Here is an 11,713-nt window from a genome sequence, read left to right as displayed (position 1 = left end):
TTTTGAAACATATGGACATTTTAATTTTGAAACACGTGATATTTGTTGAATTTACCCCGAAAAATATAAATATGTATATATTAAAAATAAGAAAAATAAAAAAGAAGAAGATGCGGTGCTGGCGTGCTGCCACGCATTTGTAGGCGCCTGGCCCCCATCGGAACTCCCATGGAGACTTCCCCCGCCGCCGCCGCCGCCGCACACAGCCGCGACGAGCCCGTCCTCTCCCGCGCCCGCTATTGCCGCATTCTCCTGCGAGATCGCGCGCTGCTCCTCGCCCGACGCTCTCACCACGCCCGCCAAGGACGAGGCCACGTCGCCGCCGACCTCAGGAGGTCCTCCAATCTTGATGCTGGAGACGGAGGAGGCGCCTACGCGCCGGCCGCGCTCGCCACGCGAGCCCTCCCCTTGAATAAGCTGGAGATGTTATTCAGAGCTCCAGGAAATGGCAGATGCGATTGAAAGGATAACTTTTGATTTAAGCCTTGCACATACTACATACTGGTGTGATATATGAAGCCGTGTTCAAGGTTTCTATTGTACATTGTAATTGATGTAATGCACATTGATTTATACCTGAAACCTGTCATTTTATCTATCATATGAAACCATGCCCCGAATCATCTTTTTCCAACACACTAACTATTTTCTGTTTCCTGGCAGCAGATCATATTGACACTTTGCATCATTCTTTCGCATTGTCGGCCGAGACAAGGTACCCTGTTCTCTCCCCCTTCCCCTGGTTTGTTCTTCAGTTCAACAACCATTTCCGCTGAGCTGTCTGAAACCTTACATTTTGGATGTATACACGGCCAAAGATTAAAAAACTTTCACTGGTAATATCAAACTTATATGTGTTTGTAACTTTCTATGATAAAACATAATGATTTTTGTTGTCAATATCCAAAGTTGTATGCTGGACTAAAAATTGGCTTTTTATAAACACAAAACATGCCTTCGTTGGCTACAGTATGGTCTCATACAAGAAATCTTCGAGCATTACAACGCAAGTTAAAAAAGATCAATAATGGAAGTAAGATTACAATAGAAGTACAAATTAGAGGAATGAATAACGGATTTAGCAGTACCACATACCCACACATTACAAGAATCAATAATGGATTATGTCTGTTTATTTAGCCCTCAAGAAGGCGACGCGGATTTGAAGGAACAGCCTCCACTTAATTATACAATACGTACCAGATGATTTGTTGGTCAACCAAAAGACAATGTGACATCTTCCAACCTTCTTCACTCGGTGATTATCTTTGGCCACTTGTCAGCGTACTTTTTGTCCAAATACTTAGGGGTGTCCTTCAAATCTTCTACCAAGAACTTTGTTATTTCATCTGCTTGATTACCAACACTGAGATGCACCTCTTGGAGGCTTTTGAGAGTCTCGATGCCGTAAATCCCTTCAAAGGCTTCGAATCGCATATCAATCCTCTCCAGTGCTAGCATTACCTCTTTTCCTGTAACTGCAAAGCTCAACCTTGGCACCATAGTTGCAAAGAAGCGAAGAAGCTTTAGACTCTTGAATCCCCCAGGTGGAATAATGATCTCCCTATCAGTAAGCTGTTTATTTTCCTCAAGGACCACTATGTCTCTATCATCCTTGGCTGCGCTGAGTGTAAAGGTGAGGGTAAACAATTTTGGTAGGTCCTGGATGAGCTGAAACGTACGAGTTTGAAGAACTGTCACAGAAAGGGTTAGCTTGTAGAGATTATTGAGATCTTTAATCCACTCTGGGGCCTTTTCCATCTTGCCAGACAGCTCCAGGCCAATGATGTATCTTGGAGGAGCGGACATAGTGTCTAACGAGTTAATAAAATCAGAGCCCTCATCATTGATTGTAAGAGTCTGCAGACCACAGCTGCAGAGGTACTCGATGGCGGAGCGTAATTGTGTGAAGGTCTGACCGCCCTCCCGTTTACTGAGCTTGTAAATGGCAAGCTTCCTTAGCCCAGTCAGCTGATGAAGGCTTGCTACAGCTGATGAGTCCTCATCGATCTCAATCCCTGACAGTATACGAAGTGCTTTCATCGGCTCCTTATTCTTCTCATGTGGTAACTTCAATGCCTTCCTTGTGTTTTTGTTCCCTCCAAGCATGCTACGGAGCTGCTTGAGCTGTCCAAAACCCTTGGGCAGCACCTCAACATTTGTCTCCCTTATGTCAAGAGTTTCTAGATACTGGAGCTTCTCAATCTTTGAGGGAATCTCAGAAACCTCTGTTCGTCGGAGGCTCAAATACTTCAGCGCAAGCATTTTACATATGTCAATTAGATGTTTATTTGTAAGACCCTTCCAACCCTCAAGGTCCAGCACTTGTATTATTCCATTGTTGAACGACTCGAAAGGGAGTCGTCGGTTCTGGCTTCCAAACACTGTCAGCGACCGCACTTGAGATAAGTTCATACCTTTTGTTGAATTCCCATGCCTAGAACCGCTGCTTTGCATAGAGAGTCGACGAACTTTGTTGCTAGGAGTTGGCATCAACCAATGGCCACCAACAACAGTAATAAAATTCTCTTCGCTTGACTTGGACACGATATATTCGAGAATCATGTCATGAACTTTAAAGGATTTCACCTTCCCATTGCTGCTGTGATCCACAGGGCGTATTATCTTCCTGCTTATGAGCTGATTGAAGTATGTTTCTGCGACTTCCTCTGCACTTAGCCCTTGCTTCTCAGCGACGAAACATTCAGATATACATCGCCGGGTCAGACGCTTCTTACTAATTTTCGAGCCCTTGGGGAATATGCTCAAGTACAATGAGCAGGTCTTGAGATCTGCAGGCAAATCATTATAGCAATAATCAAGTATCCTTGTGACCCCCTCCAGTGTAAGGGGAGCCACGTGCTCTGGAAATAATGACTTGCAAACTTTACTCCAATGATCATTGTTTTTTGTTGGGTTGCAAGCCACAAGGCCATCCATGGTGACTATGGCCAAAGGCAGGCCCCCACAATATTTCCATATCTCCTCATTGGCCTCTTCTTTCTCCCGATCTTTGCTGCCTTGTGGATCAGAAACACGATCCTTCAGCAGATCTTTTGCATCGGCATCACTAGGAACATCAGCTGAATGCAGATGATCAGGCCCATCTCCTTCAGAGGACTCAGTATCAATAGCTTGAGATCTTGTATCCATTCTTTCGCTTTCTTTGCTGCTTGGGCATTCAGAAACACCCTGATGAAATAGACTTTTGGAGTCAGCATCACTTAGAACATTAACAGTGTGCAGATAATCAGTTCCATCTCTTTCTGAGCACGCCGCACCAACAGCTTGAAATCTTGTAGTTACTATCACTCTACTATCTTTTGTATTATCATGTGGCAACCAATTTCTAATGGTCTCCCATGTTTCTACAGACCATATATCATCAACCAAGAGGAGATACCTGCCAATAAAACGGAAACAAAATACAAGTGAGAAGAAATGTGCTAACTTACTTAAGTTCATACAAGTGAGAAAAAAATTGGGTCACACCAATGTGGTGACCATCTAGATCTGTGCCCAATTTTATGTTTATTTATTTGTTATTGATACAATACATAGTTCCTCACATATTTCTTTTTACAAAAACAAAGATGATAATTTACCTAGAAATGTTAATTTGAGCTATATCTCGTTGGTGTAACAGGCTAGACATCCATTAAAATGTTAAAGATAGGGAAACAACATGCATGGCCTATTGGTGAGGTCAATTATTACAGAAGAGAACGAGAGTGGCGGCGGGGGGTTATATTATGGTTGTTCGCCCTTTGTGCTGGGCTTTTGCTTAACATGCACACAGCCAGCGGCCCAGCGGCCGGCACCCATGCCAGCCTCCAAAAAGAACAGCCACGGACGATCAGACGACCTAGTTCAGGCCGTCGGCGTCGAGCATCTCCTTCTGCCTGGCCTCGAACAAGCTCCTCGTCTTCTCGTTCATCTTGGTCAATTCCACGCTCATGATCGCAAGGGCCACCTCCTTTGCTTTGGTTGCGGCATTGGTGGCCTCGATGTAGCTGCATCTGCCTGGCCGTGACATTGACGGCCTCGATGTCAAGCTGCCTTTGCCGGGACGCCTCCTCCATGTCGATCTTCCTCTTCTTTGCCGCCTCCTCCATCCCAAGCTTCTTCCTTTGAAGCTCTAGTATTGCTTCATTTGCTCGTCCTTACTTTGCCGTGCAAAGTCTCATACAAGGCCATGGATGACACATCACTTATGTCGTCCACCTTGGAGTTGGTCTTGCCCCTCGGCCTCTTCAACACCTCAGCATCTCCACCTCCAGCCAACATGGCCGTCTTCTTGCCTCTCTTTCTTTGAAGTTCACGGTATTGATCCTTGAACTTAGGGCAATTATTGATGATCGTCCAACAATGCGTAAGAGTGAATGGCTTGTCATTTTTTTGACTGTGCCGGGCCTTGAATGCTTCCAAAGATTGAAATGCCTACACGACCAACAACAATTGAACATGCAAAAGAACTAGGACGAGGAGAGCATACCATGTCCCCAATGCCGAGACCACTCACGGGCCGTGCTTCAATGCTCTCAAGTGCGGCACAATACTTGTTGCATTCTTGTTGGATGAACAACTACCTCTTTTGAATCCAGGTGATGCCTCGGTCGCTCGTAAATTGGTAGGTGCAAACAAATTTCTTTCATGGAATGTTTTGTGAACTCTCGTCCAAAAAACAAGTCCCTTTTGTTGGGCACCGGTCTTCGGATCTTGACTAATATCCATCCAACATTGGCAAATCAACTTGTCCTCTTCTTATGAGTTTGAACCCGTACGAATTCTCTTCTTCTCTTTTGTGCTTCCGCTCTTTGGGTGAGCTCGTCGATGAACAATGGCTCACCCCCAATATCAATGCCTTCTTCTTCATCACCATCACCTTCGCAATAGATGTCATCATCTTCATGCCACGAGTCAGCATGGTCGTAGTCAGCATGGTCGTGGGCCTCTTCATCGGCAACGTACTGGGCTTGGCCATCCTGAATTTGGGTCTCCTTGGGATCGTAGGCACCGCCATGCCCACCCTCAAAAATGACATTCTCCATGTACTGGTTGTAGAAGGGGTCATCGACCGTTGGTGTTGGTGTTGGCATTTCGTCGAACAGGACGCGGGGCGACGGCATGGTGCCCGTAGATGGCGGCCGTGCTTGCTTTCTTTGCATCTCGACGGCCGGCCGGCTGCCACTGCTGGACCCCGACGTGACGTTGAGGTCGATGACGGCCGAGGGGCGTGGGGTGGACATCGCGATCACGCCAACGTTCGGCGACCCTGAAAACGGCTCTGGCCATCGTGACTTGGCGGGGGAAAACCGGACGACAAAGGCGTGGTCATCGACGTCAGCGAGGGGCAGTGGTAAGGCCTGGCGACCGAAGAGCCTGTGCTCGCCGGGCCGACGGCCGCTCCAGAGAAACCCTCCGGACGGCAAAGCCCAAGCATGAGGAGGGTGTGCGCTTTGTTGACGATGTCCTCCTTCTCGCCGACCTCGGCCTTGCGCCGCGCGGCTTCCACCGCATCGCGCTCGGCGGCGAACTTGGCCGCGGCATTCTTGCCCTTGACGACCGCCCTCCGGTTCCTCCTCTTCGCCGATTATGCGTCCATCTTTGCGAGCTCCTCCGGCGTGCATTCCGACCGCGGCTTCCTCGGACCCTTGGACACCTTCTTCACCTTTCCTAGCGGTCGACGGCCTGGCCGCCGGAATTCGGCGGGGTGTCGGCCATGGACGGGGAGGGTGGTGGGCGGGACGTGGGAGGGTTTGGGGGGAAATGGCGCAAAATGGGGCGCCGGGGTGGTGCTTTGTGCCACCGACGGGCGGGCCAGGGGAGGACAAGCACGCGTGTCCCGCCCGTCCACGCGATGTCCGTTTCACCCCAAAAGCGGCCCAAACTTGGGCCGGGGATGGGTCGAAAGCGGACATAAAACGGACAAAAGTCCGTTTGCACCCGCACGCTGGGCCGTCTGGTTTGTCTGTTTTGCCCCAAACGGATGCATCCGAACAGGATGGGGTCACACGCTGGAGTTGGCCTACCCCTAGCGTTGTCATGGCAACAGTGCTAGAACATCCACGGTCGGTTACACAACAAAAATCGTCCGCTATATCCGTTGACCTTGAACTTCATTTCTCAAATCCATTCTCTCGAAACAGAATTTCGCCCCGCTTTATATATAAAGCACCAACCACAAGTACGCAGCCGGACGATACGACGATGGAGAGGAAGCCTTCAAAAAAAAGCAGAACTTCGAAAATAACGGACAACATATATCGGTCGGGACATTACCATGTCGCCAATTACACAAAACAAGAGGATCTAAGGACTATGCGACAACAACCACAAACTCCTAGTCTCCCCCGGCAACGGCCTCAAGAGGGGGAACGGCGCCTGATGTCTACTACACAACCTTCTTCTTGTAGACGTTGTTGGGCCTCCAAGTGCAGAGGTTTGTAGGACAGTATCAAATTTCCCTCAAGTGGATGACCTAAGGTTTATCAATCCGTGGGAGGCGTTGGTTGAAGATGGTATCTCTCAAACAACCCTGCAACCAAATAACAAAGAGTCTCTTGTGTCCCCAACACACCCAATACAATGGTAAATTGTATAGGTGCACTAGTTCGGCAAAGAGACGGCGATACAAGTGCAATATGTATGGTAGATATAGGTTTTTGTAATCTGAAAATATAAAAACAGCAAGGTAGCAAGTGGTAAAAGTGAGCGTAAATGGTATTGCAATGCTAGGAAACAAGGCCTGGGGTTCATACTTTCACTAGTGCAAGTTCTTTCAACAATAATAACATAATTGGATCATATAACTATCCCTCAACATGCAACAAAGAGTCACTCCAAAGTCACTAATAGCGGAGAACAAACGAAGAGATTATTGTAGGGTACGAAACCACCTCAAAATTATCCTCTCTGATCGATCTATTCAAGAGTCCGTAGTAAAATAACATGAAGTTATTCTTTCCGTTCGATATATCCTAGAGTTCGTACTAGAATAGCACCTTAAGACACAAATAAATCAAAACCCTAATTTCACCTAGATACTAGTAAAATAACGCTATTGCAGCGTGATAACCCACAAGTATAGGGGATCGCAACAGTTTTCGAGGGTAGAGTATTCAACCCAAATTTATTGATTCGACACAAGGGGAGCCAAAGAATATTCTCAAGTATTAGCAGCTGAGTTGTCAATTCAACCACACCTGGAAACTTAATATCTGCAGCAAAGTATTTAGTAGCAAAGTAATATGATAGTAGTGGTAACGGTAGCAAAAGGTAACAGTAGCAAAAGTAATGTTTTTGGTGTTTTGTAATGACGATAGCAATAGCAACGGAAAAGTAAATAAGCGAAGAACATATATGGAAAGCTCGTAGGCAATGGATCGGTGATGGAGAATTATGCCGGATGCGGTTCATCATGTAACAGTCATAACCTAGGGTGACATAGAACTAGCTCCAATTCATCAATGTAATGTAGGCATGTATTCCGAATATAGTCATACGTGCTTATGGAAAAGAACTTGCATGCCATCTTTTGTCCTACCCTCCCGTGGCAGCGGGGTCCTAATGGTAACTAAGGGATATTAATGCCTCCTTTTAATAGAGTACCGGAACAAAGCATTAGCACATAGTGAATACATGAACTCCTCAAACTATGGTCATCACCGGTAAGTATCCCGATTATTGTCACTTCGGGGTTAACGGATCATAACACATAATAGGTGACTATAGACTTGCAAGATATGATCAAGAACTCTCATATATTGATGAAAACATAATAGGTTCAGATCTGAAATCATGGCACTCGGGCCCTAGTGACAAGCATTAAGCATAGCAAAGTCATAGCAACATCAATCTCAGAACATAGTGGATACTAGGGATCAAACCCTAACAAAACTAACTCGATTACATGATAGATCTCATCCAACCCATCACCGTCCAGCAAGCCTATGATGGAATTACTCACGCACGGTGATGAGCATCATGAAATTGGTGATGGAGGAAGGTTGATGATGACGATGGCGACGGATTCCCCTCTCCGGAGCCCCGAACGGACTCCAGATCAGCCCCCCCGAGAGGTTTTAGGGCTTGGCGGCGGCTCCGTGTCGTAAAACGCGCTGAATCTTTCTCTCTGGTTTTTTTCTCCCCGAAAGCAAATATATAGAGTTGGAGTTGAGGTCGGAGGAGCTCCAGGGGGCCCACGAGGTAGGGGGTGCGCCCTAGGGGGGCAGGCCCGCCCCCCACCCTCGTGGACAGGTGGTGGGCCCCCTGGTCTTCATATTTTGCAAGGATTTTTTATTATTTCCGAAAAGATGTTCCGTGAAGTTTCAAGTCATTCCGAGAACTTTTGTTTCTGCACATAAATAACACCATGGTAATTCTGCTGAAAACAATGTCAGTCCGGATTAGTTCCATCCAAATCGTGCAAGTTAGAGTCCAAAACAAGGGCAAAAGTGTTTGGAAAAGTAGATACGACGGAGACGTATCAACTCCCCCAAGCTTAAACCTTTGCTTGTCCTCAAGCAATTCAGTTGATAAACTGAAAGTGATAAAGAAAAACTTTTACAAACTCTGTTTGCTCTTGTTGTTGTAAATATGTAAAGCCAGCATTCAAGTTTTCAGCAAAGATTATGACTAACCACATTCACAATAACGCTTAGGTCTCAAGTTTACTCATATCAATGGTATAATCAACTAGCGAGTAATAATAATAAATCTCAGATGACAACACTTTCTCAAAACAATCATAATATGATATAACAAGATGGTATCTCGCTAGCCCTTTAAAGATCACCTTTAAAGATCAAGGACTGACTAGAGATTGTAATTCATGGTAAAAGAGATCCAGTCAAGTCATACTCAATGTAAACTAACAGTAATGAATGCAAATGACAGCGGTGCTCTCCAAGTGGTGCCTTTTTTAATGAGAGGATGATGACTCAACATAAAAGTAAATAGATAGGCCCTTCGCAGAGGGAAGCAGAGATTTGTAGAGGTGCCAGAGCTCGGTTTTGAAATAGAGATGAATAATATTTTGAGCGGTATACTTTCATTGTCAACATAACAACCAAGAGATGGCAATATCTTCCATACTACACACATTATAGGCGGTTCCCAAATAGAATGGTAAAGTTTATACTCCCCCTCCACCAACAAGCATCAATCCATGGCTTGCTCGAAACAACGAGTGCCTCCAACTAACAAGAGTCGCAGGGGAGTTTTGTTTGCAATTATTTTGATTTGATTTGCATAAAGCATGGGACTGGGCATCCCGGTGACCAGCCACTTTCTCGCGAGTGAGGAGCGGAGTCCACTCCTCTTGAGAATAACCCGCCTAACATGGAAGATACGGACAACCCTAGTTGATACATGAGCTATTCGAGCATACAAGACAGGATATTTATTTGAAGGTTTAGAGTTTGGCACATACAAATTTACTTGGAACGGTAGGTATGGTGGACTCATATGGAATAACTTTGGGGTTTATGGAGTTGGATGCACAAGCAGTATTCCCGCTTAGTACAGGTGAAGGCTAGCAAAAGACTGGGAAGTGACCAGCTAGAGAGCGACAACAGTCATGAACATGCATTAAAATTAATTAACACCGAATGCAAGCATGAGTAGGATATAATCCACCATGAACATAAATATCGTGAAGGCTATGTTGATTTTGTTTCAACTACATGCGTGAACATGCGCCAAGTCAAGTCACTTAAATCATTCAGAGGAGGATACTACCCTATCATACCACATCACAACCATTTTAATAGCATGTTGGCACGCAAGGTAAACCATTATAAGCTCCTAGCTAATCAAGCATGGCACAAGAAACTATGATCTCTAGTTGTCATTGCAAACATGTTTATTCATAATAGGCCGAATCAGGAACGATGTACTAATCATATTTACAAAAACAAGAGAGGTCGAGTTCATACCAGCTTTTCTCATCTCAGTCAGTCCATCATATATTGTCATAATTTCCTTTCACTTGTATGACCGAACGATGTGGATAATAATAATAGTGCGCGTGCATTGGACTAAGCTGGGATCTGCAAGCATTCAATAAACAGGAGAAGACAAGGCAATATGGGCTCTTTTATCAGATCAACAATAATGCATATAAGAGCCACTTCAACAATTTAATCATGGTCTTCTCCTATCAACCCCCAAAGAAAAGAAAAGAAATAAAACTATTTACACGGGAAAGCTCCCAACAAGCAAAAGAAGAACAGGAGATCTTTTTGTATTTTCTTTTTAATTACTACTACAAGCATGAAAAGTAACCTAATTAAAAGCTACAACTAATTTTTTTGGTTTTTCTTAAGGTTTATTAAACACACAAGAAGAAAGCATAAAAAGGAAATAAACTAGCATGGATGATACAATGAAAAAGTATGAGCACCGACATCTGGCAATGATGTGTGAACATAAATGTAATGTCGGTGAGAAATACGTACTTCCCCAAGCTTAGGCTTTTGGCCTAAGTTGGTCTATGGCCACGGTTGGCCTGGCGGATATCCATAATAGTAGTTGGGGTCGTATTGAGATGCAGCGGCTATCGCCTCTTGAGCCGCAACGTGGCGACGAGCGGCCTCCGCCCTCCTCTCGTACTCATCTGCCTCATCTCTGGTAATAACATATCTTCCTTTTGCCTGATAATCAAAGAAGGCAGGAGCAGGGAGAGTAATACGGACAGCACGACGTCTGTCAAAGATTAAACGATACTGGAGAGGTGATTGATTCCTCTCGACAAACTGGTGGTGAACCATAGCATTAAATTCTAGGTAAGTAGGAGGTAATTCAATATCATCATTACGTATAGTTACACCAAGAAAATCAGCTAAGTGGGTTGCATAAATTCCACTAAAGAAATCTCCATTCATTCTATTAAGATGCAACCTACGTGCAACAATGGCTCCCCAATTATAAGGTTTATCTCCCAACACAGCACTCCTAAGAATACTGAGGTCGGGGACACACATGTGACATGCTTCATCTTTACCGTTAATACATCTACCTATGAAGAGAGCATAATAATGTATAGCAGGAAAATGAATGCTCCCTATGGTAGCTTGTGTTATATCTCTAGATTCCCCCACAGTTATACTAGCAAGAAAATCTCTAAATTCAGATTTGCGAGGCTCCCTGACACTACCCCATTGTGGAAGTTTGCAAGCAGTGGTAAAATCCTCTAAGTCCATAGTGTAAGAATTTTCATAAATATCAAATAGGACAGTTGGAGAATTACGTGAAGATGAAAATTCAAACCTCCTCACAAAGGAACTAGTGAGATAGTGATACTGGCTGCACTTCTCTTCCTTGAAGCTCACAAGATCAGCGTTACGCAAATATGCGTTAAATTCTTCCTTAATTCCCGCTCGATCCATAAAGTTTTCCGAAGGCCATTCACAAGGACGCACTGGAGCATTTCTTGGTGGCTCATCATCAGCATCACGCATTGCAAGCCTGTGCTCTTGTTTCCTTGAAGAGCCCCTTGGTACATTTTCCTAAACATATTTCTTCCTCTAAAAAATTTCTGAAATTTTAGTAACTTCAAAATAAAAGTAAACCAAACTCAACAAAATTGATAGCAACTACTCCTACAAGTGCCTAGAGCCTATATCATGCATCAAAACTACTTTTGACCATATAAATTTGACATGCAAGCTCAAGAACAGGGTCACCTAAGCAGCACAAATTTGCAACGAAT

General features: G+C 44.8%; 1 pseudogene; it reads right to left on the bottom strand.

Moving 5' to 3' along the window:
• Nucleotides 1-1,170: 1,170 nt before the first annotated feature.
• LOC125525488 (disease resistance protein Pik-2 pseudogene) lies at nucleotides 1,171-4,115 on the bottom strand (annotated as a pseudogene).
• Nucleotides 4,116-11,713: the final 7,598 nt, after the last annotated feature.

Source organism: Triticum urartu, chromosome 7A, assembly GCF_056163025.1.
Source record: "Triticum urartu cultivar PI428250 chromosome 7A, HENAU_Tu73, whole genome shotgun sequence".
In the NCBI taxonomy this organism is placed as follows: domain Eukaryota; kingdom Viridiplantae; phylum Streptophyta; class Magnoliopsida; order Poales; family Poaceae; genus Triticum; species Triticum urartu.
Note: the sequence above shows the minus strand (reverse complement) of the source record. Positions and strands in the feature narration are given on the sequence as shown.